Here is a 14054-nt window from a genome sequence, read left to right on the forward strand (position 1 = left end):
CTGATGTATTCAAAAGTGTTTTTCAAATTCAGAATCTTTGGCTAAAAACGTAACAAGCAGTCCAGTGTCACTTAGCTGTTCCCTTCTCACTGTCATATCCAAGTGCCTGCAATCTCCACCATCAACACCTGCATCATCATCGACATCCTTAATCGTGATTGGACGTAGTCCTGCATCCAATTTCATAAGAATGACTGACTCCTCTCCTATCCATGATTCCTTAGAAGGATCCTTGAGTGCTGCACCTGTTGCTTCTGCTGTTGCTGTGAATGGATCTTCATCCCAGAAGGGGACCAGGAAGAAGACCTTTAGTAGTTTAACAAAACAATTGACTGTCAAACAATCCTTTGCAATGGGGAACAAGTATGACAGCACTCACCTAGTTGCACAGTGGATTACTGACGCCATAATAGCTATGCTGGTATTAGATGTGCATCCAGTATCTGCCATTAATGCAGTGGGTTTTAGACAGTTAATTGAAGTCTGGTGTCCCCTTCTAGATTCCACTTCACTAGAACATCAATTCCCAGTCTGTACAAGGACATTAAAAAAAACCTTATTAGTGTCCTCCAAAATGTCGTTGTGCCCACTGTCCACCTAACCACAGGTATGTGGACAAGTGGGACAGGGCAAGCTAAAGATTACATAACTGTGACAGTCCACTGGGTAGGTGTATTGCCTCCAACAGTGCAAACAGCAACAGCAGCAGCATCTAACAAATTCCAGCTCATTCAGAGGCAGGCTACTCTGTGTATCACCAATATCATTAAGAGGCTGAGAACTTTTTTAAAAAACTAAGGGAAATCTTTGCAAAATGGCTTACCCCGCTTGGACTCTCCTCAGGCTTTGTTATTTCTGATTTGACCACCAATATTGTGTGAGGATTACATCTGGGTGAATTCGAACATGTCCCATGTTTTGCTCACACAATTAATTTGATGGTACAACATTTTTTTTAAAATGACAGGGGTGTGCATGAGATGCTCTTGCTAGCCCGAAAGATTTCTGGACATTTTTGACATTCAGCAACTGCATGTCAAAGATTGAAGCACAAGCAAGTACAGTTGAATTTGCCCTGCCATCAGCTTAAGTAAGAGGTAGTAACTAAGTGGAATTCTACACTCTATATGTTTCAGCGGATGGAGGAGCAGCAAATGGCCATCCAAGGCTACACAATGGCCTATGACATAGGGAAAGGAACCGAAATGCACCTTCGTCAAGCGCAGTGGAGAATAATTTCTGTGTTGTGCAAGTGAAGATGCCCCATGTGAAGTTAGTTTATACACTGCCAGCTTGAGTCAGGTCATTCCCCTAATCAAACTTTTGCAAAAGCAGTTGGAGAAAGTGAAGGAAGAGCTGGAATGGAGTGATTCTGCTAAGTGTGTCAGACTTGTAGATCAAGCCCTTCATTTGTTTTGCCAGGATCCAAGGGTCATCAATCTCTTGAAATCAGATCACTAAATTTTAGCGACCATACTTGATCTTGGTTTAAATCATATCTTGGGGTAAATTTATCTAAGGTCGATTGTGCATTTTGAGTGATTTGAGGTGCGATTTTCATTCGATTTGTATTCAATTTTGCTTTTGGGTATTTACTAAAGTCCAAATCAAATGTAAAATCAAATATCAAATTGAATTTTTAGTCAAATCAGCCTCAAATCGACCATTGGAAAAACATTGGTACTTTTACATAGCCCAATACACAAAACCCTTATTTACTATCGATCGATTTGAAATAGACCTCAAAATTGGACTTCAAATCGAACTTCAAATCACCAAATGAATAGACCCGCTTCATGCTTTAGATTTGAGCATGAGCAGGTCGGATTGACACAGATACATGCAGACATCAGTGAGATGCCTGCATGTATCTGACTGTAAACAGTAATTAAACAGTTAAAAGTAAAAAAAAAATTGATGTGAGGTCCCCCCTAAAATCAGAACCAGCCCCGGACTGTTCAAACCCAGGTCTGGTTGACTAAGTACAGACGCGGCTTCCTCCTTTGAAGGTCCGGGTCTGAGCATTCATTGGCTGAGAGAGGTCAGACATCACGCCTCAGCCAATGAACTCAAAGTGGGAACCGCAATATAAACTTTAGTTACCCTGCAAATCACTGTTCAAAACCGACTCAAATCTAATTTGTTTTGCAAATCGCAAAACAAATCGAATAATAGTATATCTGACAAAATCACTGGTTTTGCAACATTCAATTTGAGTCGGTTCGAGAAGAGCTAAATCACTCTTCAAATTGACCTGCAAATCGAGCTTTGATAAATTTACCCCCTTGTGTCTTTCATTCCAATGGACATAAATCTGAAAAGATGCAAAGAGCTGTTGGTGAAAAAATTGTCAGCTCAAGCGGCACGTGACACGGCAGCATCTTCTCCTTCAGTTTCTGCAACTGCCTGGAAAAAACTAAAGTTTCATAAGAGACCCACTGCTGGTGGTGATGCAGATCAGTCAGCAAAACCTAATGACTTCTGGTTGGGTCTGAAAGAACTGCTTACAACGAGTGACATGTCTACTGTGAATTTGTCTGATACGGTCACCATTCAGAGAATGGTGGATGATTATTTTAGGGATAGCATCCAAATAGACATGTCAGACAGTCTGTTTCACTACTGGCAGGAAAAAGAGGCAATTTGGAGTCCCTTACACAAACTGGCTTTGCTTTACTTAAGTTGCCCACCTTCCAGTGTGTACTCTGAAAGAGTTTTCAACGCAGCCGGGAACCTTGTCAGTGATCAGTGTAGGAGGTTCATCAAAATGAATTACAAATTCCATGAGGAAGACATTTATCAGCAACTAAGTAAAAAAAATACAGAGGCTTCTGTAAAAGGTGGATTCCAGCGGGGATGAATTAATATTGTGTGGAGAAGAGGATGTACACACTGATGGGGATGATGATGACGATGACAACATCTAATCTTGCCTATGTTGTAAAGTCAGTTTGTGTATAGGATCATTGCCACCAATGTCCACTGCGCATTGTTAGCTTGTTTTTTGGTGGTCCAAACAAACCAATAATTTCAGCCATAAGTGGCAGTCCCTGTCGCTGAAGTGATTGGTTTGTTAAACTGTGATTGTCCTGTTTCATATATACAGCATAAGGGTGGGTGGGAGGACCCAAGGACAATTCCATCTTGCACCTCTTTTCTTTGCATTATGTGCTGTTTGGAGCCTTGCTGCCTGACATTTTTAATGTTATGGTTTATGAATATCCAGAAATTGTAATGGCCATAGACAGCATCTCCTGTATGCCCCTTTCATTTAAAAAAAAAATTTGAACCACCAAGTTGATGGGGTGGGCAAATATGAGCAGCAGCACAGAGCATCTTCCTGCCAGGATGTGTGTAATAAAGTGCAAATACGTTTAGTACAAATATTAGTGATGTATATTGGTCACAAACATACATATTTACATGATACATAGAGTGCATAAAGCAGGCTGAGGTAACCTAAAGCACTCCACCTGTTGTCGACAAATAACTTCCAGTAGGCCCAGCAAACATCACAGATGCTGGGAGCTCTAGTTCAGTCAGAGAACTACAGGGTGCTTTCCTCTGATGTAAACAGCAAGTCTTTGTCCCATTATCCCTACAACCTCCCTGGGTACAAATTAAGCGTCTGTTTACAATAGGTTCTAGCAGCAACTCCACAAGCAAGGCCACCTCATTTCTATTAGATGTATACAAAATTAAAATTCCTAATCCAGATCAAAGTTTTCCTTTAGGAACTGAAGAACTTGATCTTACATTGTTCTTCCCTCATACATTTTTTTAAGAATCAAAACACTACTTTTCAATTTATTTATTTTATTTAATCCTTCCATCCTTTCCCTCTCTTCAGTCCATAAACATATTCCAACTCCGTTGGGCCTCTGACCTAGTTAAGGAAAACATTCTTGTTTTTAAAATTTGTAGGGGTCGTGTGATGACAAAGATCAACCAAAGCGCTTAAATGACACTGGTAATATCTGTAGCTGCATCAGTTAAAACTAAGGGGAAATTGCAACCCTACATGAAAACATATATGGACAGAAAACTGCGCTAATATACAGACAGAATAAAATATTATAATTGTTTAAACCATAAATCAATCAAATTAAGTATGGAGTTAATAGATATTAAATGGTGGATAGGTTTGTGATTGCTAAATTAACCACAAATATCTGAGGCAATAAAAATAATATCAAACATGCTATTTAATAATATATTAATTACATAAATGACATACATATGACAATAAGAACCACATGATCCACAACAAAGTAAAATAAAAAAGGTAGCTAGATAAATTTGCTGATGCAAAAACTGGTATGAATAATATAAATAAAATAGTTAAATAAGAGTCTTTGTATGGAGTAGATCCAATTGCATCAAGTAACAGTGTTAATCACACTAGTTAGTTAATAGGGTTATATTGCAACATTGTAACTGCAAGCCTGCAATTTATGTATCCTTTTCAATATCCACAGTAATATGTTATCTGGAGTTTGTATTTGACGAAATGTTTTTTTAGGAAGTTCAGGGTTTCACCCTAACGGGTGCACAGTGATGAAAAAGGATAGTAATACTGACCGGCCTCAAACTTTCAAGCGGCTGCTGGTATGTAACATATTCTCTATCCAGCTGTATGATGAGAATGATAGCCGGAGAGAAACACGCCTCCATGTCTCACAGTGGTGAGGTCTCAGGTGGTATGGCTCTCTGTCCGGCTGGACAGTGATAATAGCCTGCTGGTGACCAGGGCCAGAGGTGAGCAGGAAGGTGTAGATGGATAGGTGAGCGCGGCCGCTGCTTTTCAAATCCTCTGCACCAAACACTTATCGGATCTCCCCACACCAAAATAGGGCTGCGAGCACTGGCACAATAGGCAAGATGCATTCAGTCGATACGGGAATCTTAGAAAAGCCGCGGCCGGTCAGTATTACTATCCTTTTTCATCACTGTGCACCCGTTAGGGTGAAACCCTGAACTTCCTAAAAAAACATTTAGTCAAATACAAACTCCAGATAACATATTACTGTGGATATTGAAAAGGATACATAAATTGCAGGCTTGCAGTTACAATGTTGCAATATAACGCTATTAACTAACTAGTGTGATTAACACTGTTACTTGATGCAATTGGATCTACTCCATACAAAGACTCTTATTTAACTATTTTATTTATATTATTCATACCAGTTTTTGCATCAGCAAATTTATCTAGCTACCTTTTTTATTTTACTTTGTTGTGGATCATGTGGTTCTTATTGTCATATGTATGTCATTTATGTAATTAATATATTATTAAATAGCATGTTTGATATTATTTTTATTGCCTCAGATATTTGTGGTTAATTTAGCATTCACAAACCTATCCACCATTTAATATCTATTAACGCCATACTTAATTTGATTGATTTTTGGTTTAAACAATTATAATATTTTATTCTGTCTGTATATTAGCGCAGTTTTCTGTCCATATATGTTGTGTGATGACCCCACACAGACTGTCTGGCCCTAAGGGAAGGTCTTGTTTATGTGAAAGAACACTGGCATTGAGGGGGTTAATAATTCCCCTCACATTGTGACATCAGTGGGTAGCAGGAGGGCTTTAGGACCCAGGGGACTCAAACAGAGTAAGTGAGGAGCAGGAAGAGTCCTAAGAGAAAAGAGCAGCCTGACCTATGAACTAAGGTGGCGGAGCCTGTTAGTAGCGAAAACAGAGCTGTGAGGAGAGCTAGGCTGACAGGAGCAGGCACAGAGCGTGTCAGGGTCCAGTGTGAGCTGCAAGAATCAGCGAAGAGCAGAGGCTAAAGGGGCTGCTGAGTGAGAGCCACGCTGCAGGTGTCAGTCGCTCAGGAAAGGGGAGCAGACAGCAAATGAACACATGACGGGCTGGAGCCACACCGGTGATACTGCCACGGGTCTGGGACTGACGGCAGGGGCCAGGACACCAGTTTTAACCAGGAGCCGTAGACATCTGAGACAGCTGATTCTCCGGGTATGCCACAGGGGAGACCAGCTGAAGGGGGTGGCCAGATAAAACAGAGATAGCACAAATGGACAGGTCAAGAGCCCTCAGTGTTCATCCCCAATTGTCAGCCCACTAGTTTGTTCCTCACTGAGGAGTGATCCAGCCAACCCTGCACCCAAGGGAAAGGACTTTCATTAAGTAGGCAGCCAGTATAAGCTAGCTGCAGTATTCAGCCCTACCCACTGTAAGGAAGTGAAAACTGAACTCATACTCACTACTCTAATGCTACAAGGAGATCTGTATAACCTGCTGCACTAATTCTACAGGGAGATTGCCATAACTGCTATTCTAATTCTACAAGGAGATTTGTATAAATTGCTACTCTAATGCTACAGGAAAAACAGCAATAATTGCTACCACATACTTTGAGAACTGTGTTGTCTGCTACCAATACTAGCAGGGAGGTCTGCTATATCTGTTTCACAGTTAGCTAAGAGTACTGCTTGAAGGGCTATCTGAATGTGTAATGCATGTAATGTGATCCTGAGATTGTAGTTGCAATTGTGAATTCTGTTTTACTCTGAAATGGAGTTATAGCCAACAGTAATTCCAATACTGTATGTTGATTTGCATAACTGACCTTTTATTCACCAAAGTACCGTGACACAGTGTTCCAGTTAAATAAAATTCATAGTCACTGTTCAAACGAGTAGTGACTTTACTGGGGGGTTATCTGGGGGGTCCTTTTCTCTCTGCACACCAACTAAGGGATTCCAGGAGTGGAGCGTGGTCCGAAAGCTGACGGAAGGTCGGGACCAATTACAAGTACAGAAGGAAGTAGGTACGACACACACACCGCTCATCAACGCTCACCCCTTAGGCTGCTATTACAGTCATAAAGTTTATTAAACTGCCATCCTGTCTACCACTGCAATGCCACTCTGTGCCATGTTGGGAGCTGTTTTTATGATTTTTTTAGCATAAAATACAGATCCAAAACCAAAACACACAAGGGGAGGTTTTGGCAAAACCAAATCCAGATCCAAAACACAAGGAAATACAGATCCAAAACCAAAACACAAGGGATGGCACACATCCCTAACAAATATACATATCAAACACGGCAAATCTTGCTCCCACTGACCACCCTATGTACAGACATGAACATGCACATAAAGTGATGACTACAATGTCAGACTCCATCCAAATAACAGACATAGGGACTCCCAATCTCTACAATCCAGAAATTCATGCACCAACTAATAATGCAATACATTTAGCACAATAGGTGCAGTACACATTGCATTCAACCCCCACATGGGGTTTATTCATACTTGCCTACTCTCTCAAAATGGCCACGAGGCTCCCGAAAATTGAGTATAGCTTGCAGCCATCCAGAAAGGAGGTCAAGTCTTCTGGGGGCTATGCCCACCTGGCTGCAGTCTCCCAGTTCTCCAGTGAAATGGGTGGCACAGGCGGCCGGTAACGCAATTCGTGTTCAATTGCATCATTATGGCTCCGCCCCCACTCAGCAATGCTGGTAATCTCGGTATGGCATAGAGGGGGCAGGGCTATGTTAACACAATTGTTCCTGTCTAAAATATTGGGGGGCAACCTGCCCCCTTGCCCCCCCTAGTCCGGTTCCTATGATTACAGATGAATGACTTATGTTGAACTGAATAACTTAGAGTCCTCGGCTGTTTGAACTAACACTTTGCATGTTGTAGATGTTTGTTTCTTTATAACTAAAGCTAAAATTAAAATGTGCCCATTTTTCTTTCTATACTTTTTGTAAAAAAAAATGTGTCAAGCTTGGTACATAAGTTATTGCTTGGCATTGGCAAAGACAGAAGTTGTCTACTATGGTTCATGATCATAGATCCACTAGAGGCAACTAAGTGTATGGATGATATATTTCAGAAAGGGAATTTCCACCTTTGATATGCTCACAATACAAGTACTTTCCACTGTACATGGACTTATTTTCTTAATAGAAACATTCATTCTACTGCTACCATTCTCTGGTTATGTTATCCCTAACTCTCCCTGACGGCTCTTCAGTCTGCATTATTTCCTGTCCTGTGCTTCTATTCTTGATAATGAAGCATGATTATGAATACAATGTTGATTTTAATAGATAATATATTCATATTTTTTCCACAATTTCTCTTCTTTATATGAGTCATTGCCTGAGTGTCCTTGCTCTGAAATTAGCATTTTTTTTAATGTCAATCATTTAGATATATAAATTCACCCGTAATATATCAAGCACTGAGTCCCTTTATGACAACAGTAAATTACCCCAGCAGTGAGTAGTCTTACCTGAATATTACATTCACTAGATTAAATATACTTTATACATAATGCACATATTTTACTGGCTCAGGTAGTAGGACATAAATAGACTGAGCATTATTCCCTGTCTATCCCCATGCTTTGTATCTTTAGTATAGATGTTTAGAGGGTAATGGTTGTGTAAAGGAGACAGAAATTTTTAAATAATTACATTTAAGCATAGAGATCATTTTCTTACAATAACATACTATCCTGTTTTTATAAAATGTATTTTTAAATGCTTTCTTTGCTTTATATATAAAGTGATCTAATGTACCTAAATGCATGTCATCATTGCACATTAATGTCTAAGCATCTATCTGTAGGTTATCTGAACCCACGGTATTACTCACTCCATGTGTAAATAGGCCTTTTAGCGCCAGTAGCTATCAAAGTAGTCATTATCATCAATACTTCTGTGGTCATTTACATACTACACATCTAGGTGTGCACAGCATGGTTCTTATAAACTCAGCTAAAGAGTTATTAAAGTTAGGGTTAAGCTGAAACTAAAGGTTATGATTTTGCTACCAAATTAGGCTGTTTATTTTACATACCACCGAGTGTAAATGATCCCATAAAGACAGCTGTCAGTGTGAAATATCTTATACTGTAGGTTCATCAGGACGGCTGGGAAACACATTTAGACAGCAAATGTATTTCACTTTCTGTGCAGTTACTGTCTAACTACATCAAATGTACCATGTATAATATGGCTATTCAAACAGATGTTACCAATGCTGGCACAAATGTGTACAGATGTGTAATTACACATCTTTCCAGCAGTAGCACTAAAAAGCCGCTGTCGGTGAGCCAAGTGCAGTGAGACTCTGCTAGTGCTGGGCGTTACATATATTTTGCCAAAAATGCATCTAAGTTGTAATATGGTGTGACTAGGAGGCACCAGCAGACTGTGCTTTTGAATTGATATGCAACACTTATATCTGTGTGCGACTGAGTCTCTGAATCTGTATACGAAGTGCTACAGTGTAGCGCCACAGCCTTTTTTATTCCAAATTCCGTTGTGCTTCATATACAGCTGAGACCATTCATGTGTGGGGTTGCTTCTCAGCCAAGGGAGTGGGATCACTCACAATTTTGCCTAAGTATACAGCCATGAATAAAGAATGGTACCAAAACATCCTCCAAGAGCAACTTCTCCCAACCATCCAAGAACAGTTTGGTGACGAACAATTCCTTCTCCAGCATGATGGAGCACCTTGTCATAAGGCAAAAGTGATAACTAAGTGGCTCGGAACAATACATAAAAATTTTGGGTCCATGGCAAGGAAACTCCCCAGACATTAATCCCATTGAGAAGTTGTGGTCAATCCTCACGAAGCGGGTGGACAAACAAAAACCCACAATTCGGACAAACTACAAGCATCGATTAGGCAAAAATGGGTGGACATCAGTCAGTATGTGGCCCAGAATTTGACTGACAGCATGCCAGGGCGAATAGCAGAGGTCTTGGAAAAGAAGGATCAACACTGCAAATATTGACTCTTTGCATAAACTTTATGTAATTGTCAATAAAAGTATCTGACACTTATGAAATGCTTGTAATTTAACATTAGTATACCATAGTAACATCTGACAAAAAGGTCTAAAAACACTGAAGAAGCAAACTTTGTGAAAACCAATACTTGTGTCATTCTCAAAACTTTTGGACATGGCTTTTCAAACTCAGATATACACAGCTATACAAGTGTTGCATATCAAAGTAATCTCACTACATTCTGCTGGTGCGTGCAATTTAGACGTATTTTCGGCAAAATAAGATGCTAGCAGAGTAGCACAGGACCTAGTGGCTCACACATGCCAGGCAAGTCACAGTACATGGTGTATTGAGGCTAGATGTATGAAGACACATCTGTATGACAAACTTAATCTTGATGAATATTCAAGCAATTGTTGCCCAGGCTGTATAGTTGGATCTTCTCTTGTATAAGCACCATAACAGAAAATAATGACCCTGCAGGATTTAGGACATTGCTCCAGAGCCAGATTAAGGTAGAGGCACAGGGACACATACCACAGACCCCCTCTTTCACAAGGACCCTTGGAACATTAGTCACAGCTGCAGATGTGTTAAAAGGAGAGGGGAAGGAGGAGGTGGGGTCTAAGTAGGCAGCTTGCTCTACTCAGCATTGTGATTGTGCAGTCCCGCTCATGCAGACAGTATGGGAGATAGGAGGGTGTGAAGCTGCTGCAGTCCTCAACTAATTTGTAAGGTGGGAAGGAGGAGACACACTGTGCTGTCTCTGTGTGACCAAGTATATGTATTAGACCCTCAGTATGTGTCACCGTGTGTATGTCTGTGTGACTCTGATTATCTCTGTAACTATGCAATTGTCTATTTGATGTATCTGTGTGCATGTTTGTGTCAATGTAAAGGTGCCCATACATCAGTGCCCCGATCCCCCAAGGCTGATCCAATCCGCCGATCGATGATCCAATCGGGGAATCTGCTAAATTTTGCATGTTAAAATTCCCCTATTTGCCGATCCTGATTGTATTTTGGTTGGGATTGGCAAATCAAGCAAATCCAACATGTTGCCTTTCCCCGATGCCCAGACCCAAGCGTCGGTGGATCAGAAAATTGTGGCATCAGTCGCATATGTAGGAGCCCCTTATCTCTGTATATGTCTGCGTCAATGTGATTATGTGTATGTCTGTGTCTGTGTGGCCCTGTGCACACCTGTGTCTATGTGACTCTGTGCATGTCTCTGCACATGCTTGTGTCTGTGTGTTCTCATCACATTTCTTTTAAATTTAGGCCTGGAAATAGACTTTTGGCATGCATAACCGAAAATAAATAGTTTGGTGCATTTCTTACAAACAGGAAGGAAAATTGCTGGACTCCTGAACCAAACTCCCTCTAGACACATGGCCTGAACTGTACTTCCCCTGAACATCCAAGCAAGATATGGACCCTCTCAGGACATCTAAATTGGACCTGGATTCCCACTGGAACAGAATCCATCAGCAGTGGCGTAACTAGGATATTTGGAGCTTAGGGCAAATTGAAAAATGGAGCCCCCCACCCCCATATGTGTGTGTGTGCATGTGGAAAAATGGGCTTGGTCACAAGGGGCATGGTCACTGAAAAATGGGGCATGTCAACATGACACACACCCCTTTCTCATCACTCTAGGAACAGTCCTTTCCATTCCATATGCACCTTAATGCAGTCCCCCCTATGCAGTGCCCCCAGTAGTGGTCCCTCTTATACAGGCCCCCCGTAATGCCCCTTATACAATACCCCTAGTAGTGGTCCCCCTTATGCAGCCATCATTAGTTCCCCTTATACAGTGCCCCCAGTAGTGGTCCCCCTTATGCAGCCCCCATTAGTTCCCCTTATACAGTACCCCCAATAGTAGTCCCCCTCATGCAGGCCCCCAGTAGTGCCCCTTATACAGTGCCCCCAGTAGTGGTCCCCCTTATTCAGGCCCCCAGGAGTGGTCCCCCTTATGCAGGCCCACATTAGCGCCCCTTATACAGTGCCCCCAGTAGTGGCCCCCCTTATGCAGGCCCCCAGTAGTGGTCCCCCCTATGCAGTGCCCCCAGGAGTGGTCCCCCTTAAGCAGGCCCCCAGTAGTGACCCCCCCATGCAGTGCCCCTTATACAATGCCCCCTGTAGTGGACCTCCCTATTCAGTGACCCCAGTAGTGGTCCCCCCTATGCAGGCTCCCAGTAGCGACCTCCTTATGCAATGCACCTTATACAGTGCCCCCTGTAGTGGACCTCCCTATTCAGTGACCCCAGTAGTAGTCCCCCCTATGCAGTGCCCTCAGTAGTGGTCCCCCTTATGCAGGCCCCCAGTAGTGCCCCTTATACAGTGCCCTCAGTATTGGTCACCCTTATGCAGTGCCCCTTGTGCCTCCAGTTGTAATACCCTTATATAGTGCCCCCAGTAGTAGCCCTCCCTATACAGTGCCCCCCTATGTAGGGCCCTTTGTATAATGCCCCAGTAGTAGTCTCCCCCTATGCAGTGCCCCCACTAGTGTTCCCCTGATGCAGTGCCCCCAGTAGTGGTCCCCCCAGTAGTGCCCCCAGTAGTGGTCCCCCTATGCTGTGCCCCCAGTAATGGTCTTCCCCAGTATTGCCCCCAGTAGTGGTCCCCCAATGTAGTTCCCCAGTAGTAGTCCCCCCCAGTATTGCCCACAGTAGTGGTACCCCGATGCAGTACCCCCAGTAGTAGTCCCCTCCCCAGTAGTGGTCCCACCCAATGCAATGCCCCCAGTAGTAGTCCCCTCCCCAGTAGTGGTCCCCCCCAATGCAGTGCCCCCAGTAGTAGTCCCCCCCAGTAGTGCCCCCAGTAATGATTCCCCCGATGCAGTGTCCCCAGCAGTAGTCGCCCCCCCTCCTCTAGCAGCAGTGCAGACAAAAACACACTTAAAAAAAAGAAAAAAAAACCCACTTACCTGAATCCCCGCTCCGGCTCCTGCTCCTGCATCTCCGTCCTCTCGGGCTGGCCCGCTCTGCATTATGGGAGAGATGTCATGACGTCTCTCCCATTACCCACTGTGGGAGCTGGAAGATGGAGCTCATGAGTGAGCTCCAGCCTGGCTCCGGCAGTGGGCGAAGTAGTCAATGAGAGTCTGTCTGACTCTCATTGGTTGCTAATTAAAACAAACACAGCAGCCGGCACGCGGCTGTGTGTTTGTTGCTTACTGTGTAGTGCTGAACGAACTCCATCCGGTCAGCACTACACTGACAATGGTGTCCTGGACCGCAGCCAGTGGCGCCCCCCACGCTGCTGGTCTGATGGCGCCAAGGGCGCATGTCCTGCTCGACCCCCCTTAGTTACACCACTGTCCATCAGGACCATTGGAATGGCCTATTTCTGGACACCAGGAAGTGATCTGGACTTTTTCTGTATCTCTGCCCAGACTCCCATCACTCCCACTAGGCCTCTCACCACTCTTTAGCCCACACTGCCTCCTCTTTGCTTTGATTGCAAAATTCCACTATGACAATGTCACTTCTCTCATCTCTCTCTGCACCACTACACTCTTCCCTCCTCCTTCTCTTTCACGATTGCAGTCTGTGATAACATACACTATTATGATGTCAATTACCTTCCCTAGCACAGGGCATGCTGGGCACATAGGGCCTGATTCAGAATTGGGAATAGAGATAGCACTTAACTGTGAACCTGGACAAACCATGTTGCAATGTAAGGGGTGTAAATACATTTTTTTGCATGCAGGGTAAATACTGGCTGCTTTTACAAGTTGCCCACAAATACAGCACAGCTTTATTTTTACTCTACAATTTAGATGTCAGTTTGGACACCTCCCTCCCAAATCTAAATCTCTCTGCACATTTTAAATCTGCCCCACCTGCAGTGCAGCATGGTTTCACCAAAATGATCAGTTGAGAGAGATATCTCACTCTGTTTCCAACTCTGAATCAGGCCCATAGTCTCCTCCCCTCTCACTTAACTCCAAAGTCTTGGACTCCCAGCACAGGTGAGTATTGGACAGGGTATTTCATATGCAATGTCCTTGTACAGTGTATTTGTAAATTACATTTTGTGGGATGAATAGAGTTGGGATGATGACCGTCCATTTATTATGCTGTGTGGTATGGTTGAATAGGACTGTAAACACTTAATGCCAAATTACGATAGCAAAACAGAAGAAATTTTGCAACCAAATATAGAATGAAGTTTATATTGCCCTTTATAGTAAACCAAATAGTTGCTATCAAGAAGTGAACGTTATCTAGAGTAAGCACTCTTAGCAGG

The sequence above is a fragment of the Taudactylus pleione genome, unplaced genomic scaffold (assembly GCF_031769625.1).
Source record: "Taudactylus pleione unplaced genomic scaffold, aTauple2 ptg000573l, whole genome shotgun sequence".
Classification (NCBI taxonomy): domain Eukaryota; kingdom Metazoa; phylum Chordata; class Amphibia; order Anura; family Myobatrachidae; genus Taudactylus; species Taudactylus pleione.